General features: G+C 51.2%; 1 long non-coding RNA gene across 1 annotated transcript in view; it reads right to left on the reverse strand.

Moving 5' to 3' along the window:
• Nucleotides 1-13,599, reverse strand: part of LOC137413496 (uncharacterized) — a 164,308-nt gene that overhangs the window by 16,323 nt on the left and 134,386 nt on the right. The gene's annotated exons all lie outside the window — the stretch shown is intronic.

Here is a 13,599-nt window from a genome sequence, read left to right on the forward strand (position 1 = left end):
AGCGACTGGAAGGGACTGTTTCAGGAGATGACACGAGAGATGACATGAGAGGGGACCTGAGAGATGAGCTGTGAGCTGTGAGCTGTGAGCTGTGAGCTGTGAGATGAGAGACGCTCCAAACCACAAAGGAGAGATACTTGGGGAGGAAACAAGGTTTGAAGAGACGTGCTGAGAGGAGGGAGACGGCTCCACCAGAAGGAGAGGAACAGGTGTGACCGAGCCAGCGCGTGACGTCGACAGCATCGGCAGCGGATACGCGGCCGAGGGTTTTCCCGCCAAAAACGCGAAGAATTGAGAGCTGCTACCTCCGACCCTGCCTCCCTCTCCAGCAATCCACCTCAAGCCATACCTGCCTGCAATATCCCCCGTGTAAGTGTGAACGTCGTCTGTCCTAATCGTTGTCCTGGGGTTAAGTAAATTGAATAGTATAAGTTAACGATTCACTGTGTGACTGCTTCTTCCATCCATTGCTTGTAAATAATTTTGGTCGCTCCTTCTTTTTGCTTGTGTGTGTATAATAAATCTGTTCTTCCTCCGTACTCTGTCTTTTTCTCTTTTCCTTCTCTTCCGGTCGCTTTAGAGGTTTCCCGATTGAATATCTGTGGTGCGATCTGGTCAACGTTGGGGGAGTCGGGCCAATTGGGGATCCTGTAACGGTCGCGGTTGGACCATCCGCTCGGCCCATCATAACATCAAAACCGCGTCGGTAACAATATATATATATACTCCCAACACCTTGCCCCCCCCCCCCCCCTGCCCAGCTCTACTGGGTCGCCACTGTACAATGGTGGGCATATACCGGAAAGGATCATTCATTTGACATCTCAAATACCAAATTTCATAATGATCTAATGAGCCTTTCTTGTTCTGTTGCAGATTTTGTGAAGTGATGTCGTGGTCGGGTGATTCCGAGAAGAAAAGGTGGATATGCCGCATCATGGCTATCGCGTTCCGAGTCGCCAGGGATCAGACGCCGGGAACCATATCCCGATCCTGGGTTGCCAAGTACCTGAACAGGTCTGAGGACTTCGTCAAACGGAATTGGAACCGTGATCCCTTCGTTTGCGAGATGGACAGCCGGCCCGAACAGACAGCACAATGTTTGTCTCAGGAAAGCAGGGATATCATCATTGAGTCGCTTGCCAAGGAGAAGAAAAGCATTCGAGGGCTCCAAAAGGAGATTGAACGGGTTCGAGGGAAGAAGAAGAAGAGCTTATCAAGTATCCACAGGTTCCTTCAGTCCATTGGCGCAAAGGCTTTTCACCAAATTCCAGCACCGAAGCTGATGGAGAAGAACGTCGAGGATCGAATGTGGTTTTTGTGAGTTTTTGACCGAGTGGACTTCTGATGATTTTCTTTTCCTGGCCCCTTCTGATGAATTTTTCATTTATGAGGCTCGATGTCCCAACTTCCAGAACGACAGAATTTGGGCCCTTCACAATGATGACATTCCACAAGAACTCAAGATTCGAGAGAAATCGAAGACAGCACGGTGCGTTGGCGTCTTCTTGATGTTCACAGCAAAAAGGCTGATGTGGGTCATCAAAGAGCCAGGACAATCATGGGACGGCAAATACCTCCGAGACGTTGTGCTGACCCGCCATGTTATTCCGTTCTTACGGAACCCAGAAAATGTCCTCAGCATCAAGGAGACCACGTTTCTGCACGACCGAGCCCCGTGCATGAGCGCACTGGCGACCCAGAATCTTCTGAAGGCGAACAAGGTCGATTTTTTTCGGAAATGATGAGTGGCCGGGAGCATCGCCTGACCTCAACGCCTGTGAACATTTGGGGGCGATACTCAAGGACAGAGTTGAACAACGCCTCCAGAACACCAGGGAAGAGCTTCTCACTGCTTTGACTGACGTCCTCGAAGAAATGGAGTTTGATCGTGACTTGTTTGTGTCTCTCTTGGAATCCTACCCCGTGCGTTTGGAGGCAGTTCGGTCAGCGGGCGGTGGGCACACCAGATATTGAAGCAAAGCTTTGAAACTGTGCACATGAGATGTCGAATAATAAAGCTTTTTCCCCATATTCATGGTTTCTCCCTACCTCTCCTACATTGGGCTGGGCAGGGGGGGGGGGGGGGGGGGAGCCTAATGTGTTGGGACACCCTGTATATATATATATGATATATATATATGATCCCTATATATATATATGATAGTGCGCAATATATATATTGTTGCGGTTTTGTGAATAAAGGATAACCCCCCCCCCCCCCCCCCCTCGTAGGTAGTTGCACCACAACATGTAGCCTCGCTCTAGTTCCGTTATTTCTTATTAAATGTAAGCATAGTCTCCTTTCCTGTGTTAGTTTGCGTTGAGCAGGCCAGTGAGTTAGGTGTTCTTTGAGCTGAAATGCCATGTGCTCGGCCTGGAACAAGTCTGGCAAGGCCGAAGGGAGGAGCTGCAGGGGGGAGTGGCCGGTAAGCCGCAAGCAGCCAATCGGAGCCCAAGGGGAGTGGCTCACAACGGCAGCGAGAGGAGGGGCTTGGAACATTCGGGTAGGACCAGGGAGGGGCTATATAAAACCCTGCCCCAAGCCCCCTGCATCAGAACGAGACAGAGCTTGAGAGTTGGTTCGTGCCCGAGTTTGTGGTTTGAGAGCGTGGTGATTGAGCAGTGAGAAAGAGACATTGTCGCAGCACGAGTGAAGTGCCTTGCTTGTTATAAGCCTCCCCTCTGTACACGAACTCTCCCTGTGCCCTGCGCTCTGTGGCTGTATTAAATGCGCTTGTGGAGACGATCCATTCCGGAGCCACAGACGCCCGATCTCCTTGCCTGCGCTCCCAGTATACGTGCCGTGAACATCCGAGGGCCACGCCCGGTGAGCTGTCCTGGAGCGACCGGCGCCAGGGTGCGTTTGGAGCGCGAACTGTCCTTTCTTCCTGCTTTTCCCTGCGTGAGTGAGTGGGCCCGTGCATGGGCTTTAAGTTAAGACTGATTAAGCCTCTGCTCTGTGTCCCTTCCCTTTATCCTGATCATTGTACATTGTAAATAAACCTGTATCCTTTCTTCTATCTGACCGTTCCTGTCCTTTCCATCTATTGACCTAGCATCGCACGAATAAAACTGCTCGAATCGGGTTCAATAAAAGGCAACGGCACGAGTCACGTGATACGCACACCGCTCGGGCGTATTCGATTAGCATGGCTTGTGCGATGTCCAGTCCCCGTTCTCATGGCAGCGTGGGTACCGAAGGTACGTGTGGAGTCAACCCGATACCCTTTCCCGCGCTCGCTACGGGAGTGGCGACTCGGCCTCGTGGACTTGAAGACCCGAGGGGGAAAAGTGGTTTATCCCCCCCTCTGTACGTCGACGGGATTCGAGAGATCCACAACAAATTGGTGTCAGGATGGGATAATTGGACCTAGAGTGCGCTTCACATGCTCAAAATTATGAGTGGACGAAATTGAGTTTGTAAAATCAAAATTAAATTCGTACGAAGGCTGGCCAAGGCAGCCAAATGCCAGTGGGGATAGTAGAGGAAGAACTGATGACCCAGGACCGGCAGGGACAGTTGGTAGTGGAGGAAGCAGAAGAGGGTGCGGCAGCTGGCAAGGAAAATGGCGGCACCTCGCACGTGGTGGCGGAAGCCGAGCCCGCCGAGCCAGCGGGTTTGGACATGTCACTACTCGTGGCGCAAATGATGGCCTACGTGGACAAAATGGGTGGTCAAATGGCTAATCAAATGAAAGAAATGGGGGGCAAAATGGACACCCAAAGGGATAGCATGAAAGAACTGAAAGATGGGTTAAATGGGTTGCAAAACAAAATGGATGCCCAGGGGGAGAAATCCACCCGGGAAATGGAAAAATTAAGGGAGGAATCCAGGTGCGATATGCAGAAGATGAGGGCAGAGTCGAGAAAGGACATGAAGAAGGCAGGGGAGGACATTGGGCGCAGGTTGAGCGGGAAGGTCGCGGTGGTACGCGACGAGGTGACCCGGTGCGGAGAACGTGTGGGAGCGAGGTAGAGCGGAGGACAGCCAAATTGACTGGGGCTGTGGGGGTAGCGACACGGGGTGAAGAGGAGCCGGCAATTGTCAAATTGGGAAAGAAAATTTCGGGGGCGCCGAGGAAGGTCGAATTAGAAGACGAAATTTTGGGGGCGCCGACTATCATCGAGTTAGCGGAGATATCCCAGGAAAAAGAAGAAACAATTGGGGCTGAAGAGACGGGAGAAACAGAAAATAAATCACGGGAGGTGGAAATGGAATATGTGCAAGGTCTGTGTTCACACCGTGATGCCGTGCTTGCTAACCCCATAAAAGGTTTGCAGGTGCTGGCGGAGAAGGAGAGCCCCGAGGTGAGTAGCGCAAATGGCGGGAATGTGTTTGGCGCGAACGGGTGCTCAGCGCACTTGGGAGAGGGGCGAGACCTGGCCGTTCGCAGAAGGTCCATTGTGTGGTGTACGAGAGAGTGTGTTACGAAATATGAGAGAGAGTGTGCACCAGAGCGTGAGGGAGAATGCACACCGGAGTGTGTGTGGGAAGCGTGTGCAACGGAGTGTGCGAGGACCGAGTGTGTGGAAAAAGAGTGCACATCGGAGTGTGTGTGGGAAGCGTGTGCACCGGACTGTGCGATAGCAGAGTGTGAGCGAGAGTGCACACCTGAGTGTGTAAAAAAAGAGTGCATAACGGAGTGTGTGAAAGGCGCGTGTGCGCCTGGGTGTGCGAGTGTGGAATGGGTCACGCGTGGTGAGGACGCGGCCCAGGCATCGACACAGGCCGGGGTAGCGCGTAGTGGGACTGGTAGCGTACGTGAGCCCCCGGTGAGTTGTGTGCTGAAGGGACCGGGGGGGATCGGTGCAGCGTCGGTCTCCCAAGGACCGGCGTGCACGATTCTTGCCTCCGGCACCCGCACGGTATGGTTGGCGCTGTATGGCGGCAAGGCCGATCGGCTGGGTTCAAGGGGAGGTATGAGGGATTGGAGCCACGCACCTTTTCGGGTGCGGTGCTCCGACCGTGGCCGACTGAGTCATCGTGCGTGGGACCGCGAGGCCCCGCACAGGGATTGAGCCCAGCACCTGGGCCCATCGATCCCTCCCTCCTTGGATCGAAAATGCCGGACGGACACCCCATATAGGCGACCAATCACCCGCATGGATCGCTCGGCCCTTCAAGGCCGAGCCACGACAATGTACTTCCACATGGAGGGGCTCGTAGCGTAGAGCACTGTGGAAAGTAGTGTACCCCACGTGGGGGAGTGGTAGTGTAACCATTCCTCACACGGGGGGCGGGGGGGGCATGAGCATTAGTTTAGGGGGGTGGCAGTGTTAGGCCCATGGAGGGGCCCTTAATGGTTGCCTCCATGGGGCACCGAAGCTAGCCGAGGGAGGGCAAGGATAATGATAGGGATTTAGAAGACCTTAGGGACAGAGATTTAAGTAGTGACACCTGAACTACAGCGGGGACATAGAGAGTTTAGGTGGATGTTAATAAAGGGTGTGCGTAGTTTAAAGGGACGACGGGGAAGCACGAGAGTAGGGGAAAGTAGGTAGATCGATGATGCTGTATGTTTGAGGAATTGTGTTGTAGTGTAAATGGAAATGTGTTGAGGTGTGCGAGATAAATGGTGTGCAAGATAAATGGCGAGTGAATAAAAGGTGTGGAATGCATGGTGCGAAGGAGTGAATGGGGGGGAGGTGGAACCAATTCACGGACGCCCAGGATGGGTAGTGTAAAGCCAGGTAGAGGGTATGGGCAAAATTTGTATGGATATTGACACCTGTGGTGCAGGTAGTGGAACGAAGTGTTTTGTTGGGTGCATGAGTATGTGGAATGGCTGGGCGTGTGGCTTAATTGGTGCGTATGGTTATTGGGGCACTCCGCCACTGGTAGTTTGTCGGCCAGGTGAGGCCACAGGTAGGCTTGGGGAGCCGGTTAGTTGTAGTGTGAGTGGGGCCCGAGGATCCAAGGGAAGCACCCGGGTTGCCCAATGCCAAGGTGGGCATCGGGGGGTAAAGTGCCAGGAGGGGCCTTCCCCAGTTTAGGTGGTTGCAGGAGCAGGTAGGTTTGGGTGGCGATTTCAGTGGCGGAGGTGCGCAGGTAGGTAGACCTGGTGGTAGAGCCACACGACCCAGCCCCGAAATTGTGCAAGGGCACAGAGAGAAAATTCGTTGGGAGTGAAACCCGGATTTCAAGGGCACCGCAGTGTGGGCAATGGGAATTCGGGTTCTTAGAACCACATCGTTTAAAGAGGCCGATTGGTAGGGTTCGACCCCGGGTAGTTTAAGAGTTAACGTTACTAGAGTAGTTAGGATGAGAAATCCCTTTGCACCATCCACAGCCATTCACCAAGGAGGACGAAGCTCCACACCAGGGCTCTGTAAGCCGTTTGGATAGTAAAGACGCATCATGACGTAATGTGACATTGTGTTTATTCCATTCCTTCCTTCCTGGGAGGGATTGGGAGACAAATTTGGATTAGAGGGGGATATGGGAGACAAGACGTAGATACGGATTGTAAATACAAGGATGGCTATGGTAGTTTAGCCGATGGTGGGTGGTACGAACGGCTAGGGACGAGTCTGCTCTGCTCGCTCTTCCGCATTACCTTGTGTTTTTGTGTGCCATTGCGTCTTTTCCGCTTTGCTTGTTGTGCCTTGTCTCTTCCCCCCACCCCAGGACCATTTTGGAGGTGGAGCTGTGCAGCACCATCACCTGTGCAGCATCCTTTCTGCACTTTGCTGCATCTGTGCAGCCGAACTGCACAGCACTTGTGGCCATATCCTTTTGCTGCACCCTCATTGCACCTGTGCAGCACTTTGCTGCCACAAACCCCCTTTGCTGCACCTTATCACACTTATGGACCACAAGCCTTGTTGCCTTGCACCTCTGCTGTGCAGCATTTTGCTGCAAAATCATCTTGCACCTTCGGACCACTTGTTTGAGTGGCATTAGTGCCACGCAGTTGGACCACATGGGAGTGGCCCTGCCTGGCAAGAAATGAAATAAAAGCATTTTTGTGCATTTTTATTATGGTGTCCTCGGCATGAGAAGATGTGTAAGTTTAGATAACCCTGAAGATTAAAATGGCCTGTATGCCGGTCCGGGGGCTGGCCGGTTTGATATATGCACATGGAAGAAGCAAGAAGCAAGATGCAAGAAGCAAGCAGCAAGGGTCATAATTGATGAGTGTGTTTTGCTGTGTTTTCTCTCCCCTCCAATCTTCCCTTCCAAAAAGGACAGGTCCTGGGTCATAGAATTGTAAATAAAGTTAAGTTCCGTCCTTGTAAATATAAGAATGCTGCCCACCGGCTATGTGTTTAGTTTGAAATTCCGGAAATACTCGGTTATTTGTGGACGTGAATCTGATATGAAACTGCTCAACGCAATAGGAGGGACATATCTAGTGTCTTAAAACTGTCGCATACATGGGTTAGAGTAAATGCTAGGGGGAACCACACCTACGTGTCACATGTAACAGTAAAGTTAATTTTGCATGTCATTCTCTAACGGGTCGTTCCATTGGTGGTTTCGACTCGGGGACGAGTCTGACGAGGGAGGGGTGTAGTGTTGCGGTTTTGTGGTTTTCTAATAAAGGTTAATTTCCCCTCCTAGTTAGTTACACTACAACATGTAGCCTCGTTTAAGCTCAGTTATTTCATAGTAAATGTAAGCGTAGACCTTTCCTGTGTTAGTTTTGCGTTGAGTAGGATAATGAGAATTAGGTGCCTTTACGATGCCTCGATGCTTTTGGTTTTTGGCGCGAAATACCATGAGCGAAATACCTTTCCTGTGTTAGTTTTGCGTTGAGTAGGATAATGAGAATTAGGTCCCCTTACGATGCTTACGATGCTTCGATGCTTTTGGTTTTGGCACGAAATGCCACGAGGCAGGCCTGAGCAAGTCGACCAAGGCCGAAGGAAGGCGGAGGAGGAGCCGAAGGTAAGCGCAAGCGGCCAATCAGGGCTCGAGGGGAGTGACTTACCACTGCGGCAAAAAGGCAGGGTTTGGAACGTTCGAGTCAGGCTAGGGCGGGGCGATATAACCCTATGCCCAGAGCCCCCCACCTGAGTTATGAAGTCAGAGTCCGTTTGGAGCGCTGAGTTATGAGCTGAAGTTATGAGAGGAGATGCGCTGAGTTGAGTGCGGAGTTTGAGTGCGGGTCAGTTATGAGAGGGGATGCGCTGAGTTGAGTGCGGTTGAGTCAGAGAGCCAGAGCAGTTCGGGTGAGAAGAGTTACGAATCGGAGTTGTGAGGATACACGCGTGAGATTGCGTTGTGTCGAGTCATATTGGAGGAACTGAATAACTCCGTGTATACGAACTTTGCCCTGCTCCCCACGCTCTGCGCAGTATTAATCGCAGCTGTAAAGAGAGACCCGCGCCGGGCCACAGATGCACGTATTTCCTCCTGCCTGCCTTTGCCAATATACGCGCCGTGAGGATTTTCCCGCCTGCCTGCCTTCGCCGGGATACGTGCTGTGACCGCCAGAGGGCCACGCTGGGTGAGCTGTTCCTGGAGCGACCGAAGCAGGCGCGTTCGGCGCGTGAACATTCTTCCTCCATATCCCTGTGTGTGTAAGTGGGCCCATTGTCATTGGCAGCAGGACAATACAGGTGGCGACATGATCAGGTGCTGGCGTTGGGGGTGCAGATGGTGCAACAAGATGTGCTGAGGTCGAGAGAAAGAAGAGTGGAGAAGGAGACTGATGGGGGAGAGGTGTGGTTTGTCAAAGAGGGCCAAGTGGTAAGAGGTGGAAAGAGGAGAGTTTCGGTGGATGTTTAGGTGGATGGGTGGAAAGCAAGAGGGCTGTCAGATGCTTGTGATTGGAAGGTGGTGGCGGACCTGAAGCCACAATTGGTATTCCCAGAGGAGATCTGTGTGACAAGGTTGTGGCCTGACATTGTCATTTGGTCGGGTGCAACAAGACAGGTCATCTTAGGGGAATTGTCGGTACCTTGGGAAGAGAATATGGAGGAGGTGCATGAGAGGAAGAGAGGAAAGTACACTGAGCTGGCGGCAGAGTGCCAGGAGAAGGGTTGGCGAGTTTCGTGTCGGCCATTTGAGGTGGGGTGTGGAGGGTATATTGGCAATTCCTTTTCTGCATTTCTTGCTAGGCTGGGAGTGTGTGGGACAGAAAGAAGGAGGATGTGTGACAAGGTGGCCCAGGTTGCCTTGAAAGGCTCATTTTGGATATGGAGGAAGTTTATGGAGGCACGTCGAACGGTGTAGATTGGTTGTGTGTGTATTTTTTTTATTTTTTTATTTTTTTTTTTGTAGTTACGATTATTATTTCTTATTTTGTGTATATGAGTGAGTGGGTGAGTGTGTGTGTTTTTGCATGAACTCATTTTTGCATGAGTGTGTTTTTGTATGTTGAGTGGTGTATGTTGTAAGAGTAGGTGGTTGGTTGGTGTTGTGTGTGTATGTATGTGTGTATGTGTGTGTGTGTGTGTGTGTGTGTGTGTGTGTGTGTGTGTGTGTGTGTGTGTGTGTGTGTGTGTGTGTGTGTGTGTATGGGTGTGTATGGGTGTGTATGTGTGTGTATGAATGATCTTGTGTGTTTTGTTGGTGAGTGGTGAAGGGTATAAAGGTGGGTGTTTGAGTGTTCCACCATGTTTGTTTGGTGCTGTGGATTCTGGATGTGGAGGTGTTGTTGTTCGCACTGGCTGGGGGTGGGGGTATGTACGCATCCAGGTGTAGTTGCTGCATGTGGATGTGTATGTGCCCCTGCTGGCCCACCTTAGCTGACCGTATCGAGGTTGAAGGGCCGAAACGGGATGATGCTGAGGACCTCGACTGAGGACCCGGTCAGTGCGGCACACTTGTGACCAGGTGTGTTTTGAACTTATATATGTATATATATATATATATATATATTGTTGCGGATTCGGGGGTCGGCGCTCCCCTTACCAAGGGGGGGGTTAATCCCCTTGTCTTTTAAGCTGGCCGTCACCCAATCCTGGAAATTATAACGCTCCTTTCTGGTCGAGATTGGCCAGGGTGATTGGTCAATGGAGTCCCAAATACCTGAGTGCCAATCCGACCGCAAAGCAGGGAGATAACTCCCGCTCGGACCGCGGACAAGATGGAAATTGCCGAGCGGTTTAGCAATCCGAAGCCCGAGCCATTAACAAAGAGACTAAACCCGATCCTGAGCGGTTTCCGAAATCGTGCCACAGGTACTCAATGGAGAGAAAGGACGAAGACGATCGAATAAGAGGAAACCAAAGTAAAGGAAGAACAAATATGATTTATTACAACAACCAAAGAAAAGGAAACGAAAGGGAAAGAATATACAAGAAGAAGAGCAAAAGGACACAGGGCAACCTTACCGATACAGTCTTACTTAACCCCAGGACAAACAGACTGACTTACATGGGAGATGGTAATGGGTAAGGGAGGAAGGTCCAAGCAGATGGTCCAGGCGATGGGATCCGGCTCCGGGTCCGCGGCGAAGAACGGCAGGCAGCTTTGCGTGTCGTTGGCGCATGACCGGACCTTTACATATGCGAGGGCTGGACTGCTGCGTACGTAATATGTGCGCCTGCTGCCTCTCTCTCTCTCTCTCCATGTTCATAAAGCCAATGTTCATAAAGCGCCTTCCAAACGAGTTCATGAAAACCGGAGCACAATCAGCCGTCTCCGCGCAGTCCGTGCTATTCGAGCTCTCCCCGCGCAGTCCGTTCACAATGGCCTCCCCTCACGCAGTCCGTACATATTGGCCTCCCCTCGCGCAGTCCATACACAATGGCCTCCCCTCGCGCAATTTGTGCTATTCGAGCTCTCCCCGCACAGTCCGTATTCACAGCAATCCCCGGCACAGTCCGTGAAAGGGCTTGGCGCGTGCGCTTATATAGTGCGCTTATAGATCAAGCCGCACCACGCCCACCAGTGAGCTCACCTCGGCCCTGGTTGGTTCGGTAACAGGGCCACGCCTCGTTCTTGGCGCTCCACCCCCTTCTTCTCTGGCTTGACCGCGTGCGTAATGGCGGCTGGGGCGAGCGCTAAGGCAGCTGCGGCTGGCAGAGGCGCATACCAATTTGGAGAGAGGCAAGCCGCAAAATGAACGGAACTGAAAAGGACCTATCTTATTTAATTAATGCAACGCAGATTCAACTATTGGGAACACAGCCTTAACTAAACACAGACTAAGGAAACAAGTCAAGTGAATCCACTTGGATTCCGCCCAGGTTGGCACATGGAAATTATGATGTAGCATAATTATCATCTCGGGTCAAGATTTGAAATTATGCCATGGTTTTTGTAAAATTGCTACTAGTATTCACATTATGTACTTTCACCAAAACATACATCATCATAGAAACATACATAGAATTTGGGTCCTCTGGGTCATTTGGGTCCTCTGGGTCATTTGGGTCCTCTGGGTCATTTGGGTCCTCTGGGTCATTTGGGTCCTCTGGGTCATTTGGGTCCTCTGGGTCATTTGGGTCCTCTGGGTCATTTGGGTCCTCTGGGTCCTCTGGGTCCTCTGGGTCATTTGGGTCATTTGGGTCCTCTGGGTCCTCTGGGTCCTCTGGGTCCTCTGGGTCCTCTGGGTCATTTGGGTCCTTTGGGTCCTCTGGGTCATTTGGGTCCTCTGGGTCATTTGGGTCCTCTGGGTCATTTGGGTCCTCTGGGTCATTTGGGTCCTCTGGGTCATTTGGGTCCTCTGGGTCATTTGGGTCCTCTGGGTCATTTGGGTCCTCTGGGTCATTTGGGTCCTCTGGGTCATTTGGGTCCTCTGGGTCATTTGGGTCCTCTGGGTCATTTGGGTCATTTGGGTCCTCTGGGTCATTTGGGTCCTCTGGGTCATTTGGGTCCTCTGGGTCATTTGGGTCCTCTGGGTCATTTGGGTCCTCTGGGTCATTTGGGTCCTCTGGGTCATTTGGGTCCTCTGGGTCATTTGGGTCCTCTGGGTCATTTGGGTCCTCTGGGTCATTTGGGTCCTCTGGGTCCTCTGGGTCATTTGGGTCCTCTGGGTCATTTGGGTCCTCTGGGTCATTTGGGTCCTCTGGGTCCTCTGGGTCATTTGGGTCCTCTGGGTCATTTGGGTCCTCTGGGTCCTCTGGGTCATTTGGGTCCTCTGGGTCCTCTGGGTCCTCTGGGTCATTTGGGTCCTCTGGGTCCTCTGGGTCATTTGGGTCCTCTGGGTCATTTGGGTCCTCTGGGTCATTTGGGTCCTCTGGGTCATTTGGGTCCTCTGGGTCATTTGGGTCCTCTGGGTCATTTGGGTCCTCTGGGTCATTTGGGTCCTCTGGGTCATTTGGGTCCTCTGGGTCATTTGGGTCCTCTGGGTCATTTGGGTCATTTGGGTCCTCTGGGTCATTTGGGTCCTCTGGGTCATTTGGGTCCTCTGGGTCATTTGGGTCCTCTGGGTCATTTGGGTCCTCTGGGTCATTTGGGTACTCTGGGTCATTTGGGTCCTCTGGGTCATTTGGGTCCTCTGGGTCATTTGGGTCCTCTGGGTCATTTGGGTCCTCTGGGTCATTTGGGTCATTTGGGTCCTCTGGTTCATTTGGGTCCTCTGGGTCATTTGGGTCCTCTGGGTCATTTGGGTCCTCTGGGTCATTTGGGTCCTCTGGGTCATTTGGGTCCTCTGGGTCATTTGGGTCCTATATTCCTATCCTATAACATATATATCCTATAACCTATCCTATATATATCCTATATCATATAACATATATCCTATATATCCTATAACATAACATATAACAAATATATCCTATATTATGTACTAGCGAGCGGCCGCGTACCAGCCAAAGGGGTAGCCCATGGTTAGCCTAAATATAGATTTGATGACGTCATGTTTACACATCTGAGCGACAGAAACTGGCTACACATCTGAGCGACAGAAACGGAGCTTCACTTTTGGAGAGACAGAAATTCCCAGGCAAACGCTATAACGCACCAGGTTTACAACCTGTGCGTTAATAACTGAAAGTTCCTAAGGTGTCCTTCATGTTGCTTGTGGACTCACTATGGGTGCAACCTTATTAAATGATGAGAATTATTTACAAGAATTATTTACAAATGAGGGGTTCTCAAAACCGTAACAATATATAATTTTTATTTTATTTTATTATTATTCAACAGCCCTAAGTATATATTTCAACCTTCATGTGGGGTCGACCAGAGAGTGTTTCTCTGGCCCAAGCCTTTCACGAACCAGCCGGCCAGACCTGTTCAACAGGTGGCATGAATTTGTATTTTGTTCAAAGTACCAGTGATAACTCACCTAATCATCTCGAAAGAGACAATATCATTTTTTTACCACCCATCTAAGACCAGTGATGGCCGATAAGTCACCAAGCTTAAGATAAACTTCGGATGGCCGGTGCACACATTAATCAATGACCCTTCATGCGAATCACCAGGACGACAGGTAATAGCTGAGTGAAGATTCAAAACCAGACGAGACAGCTCAAAGGTGAGTGCACATACCTCGAAGCCATCCTGGCAGACCTATACACCTCTTCAGATGATAGATATTGCACTGCAACAGAGATTTTTCTCTGCAGACGCATAATCCCCCAGGCAAACATTGCGGCTCGGAGTCCTCGAAGTGAGAGGGTGGTGAGAGTTGTGGCTTCCAGCAGGTGTGGAAATATAATTAATGAAGGGCCTGATTACAGGAGCGTGTGAGG

Source organism: Myxine glutinosa, chromosome 1 (assembly GCF_964187855.1).
Source record: "Myxine glutinosa chromosome 1, kmMyxGlut1.1, whole genome shotgun sequence".
In the NCBI taxonomy this organism is placed as follows: domain Eukaryota; kingdom Metazoa; phylum Chordata; class Myxini; order Myxiniformes; family Myxinidae; genus Myxine; species Myxine glutinosa.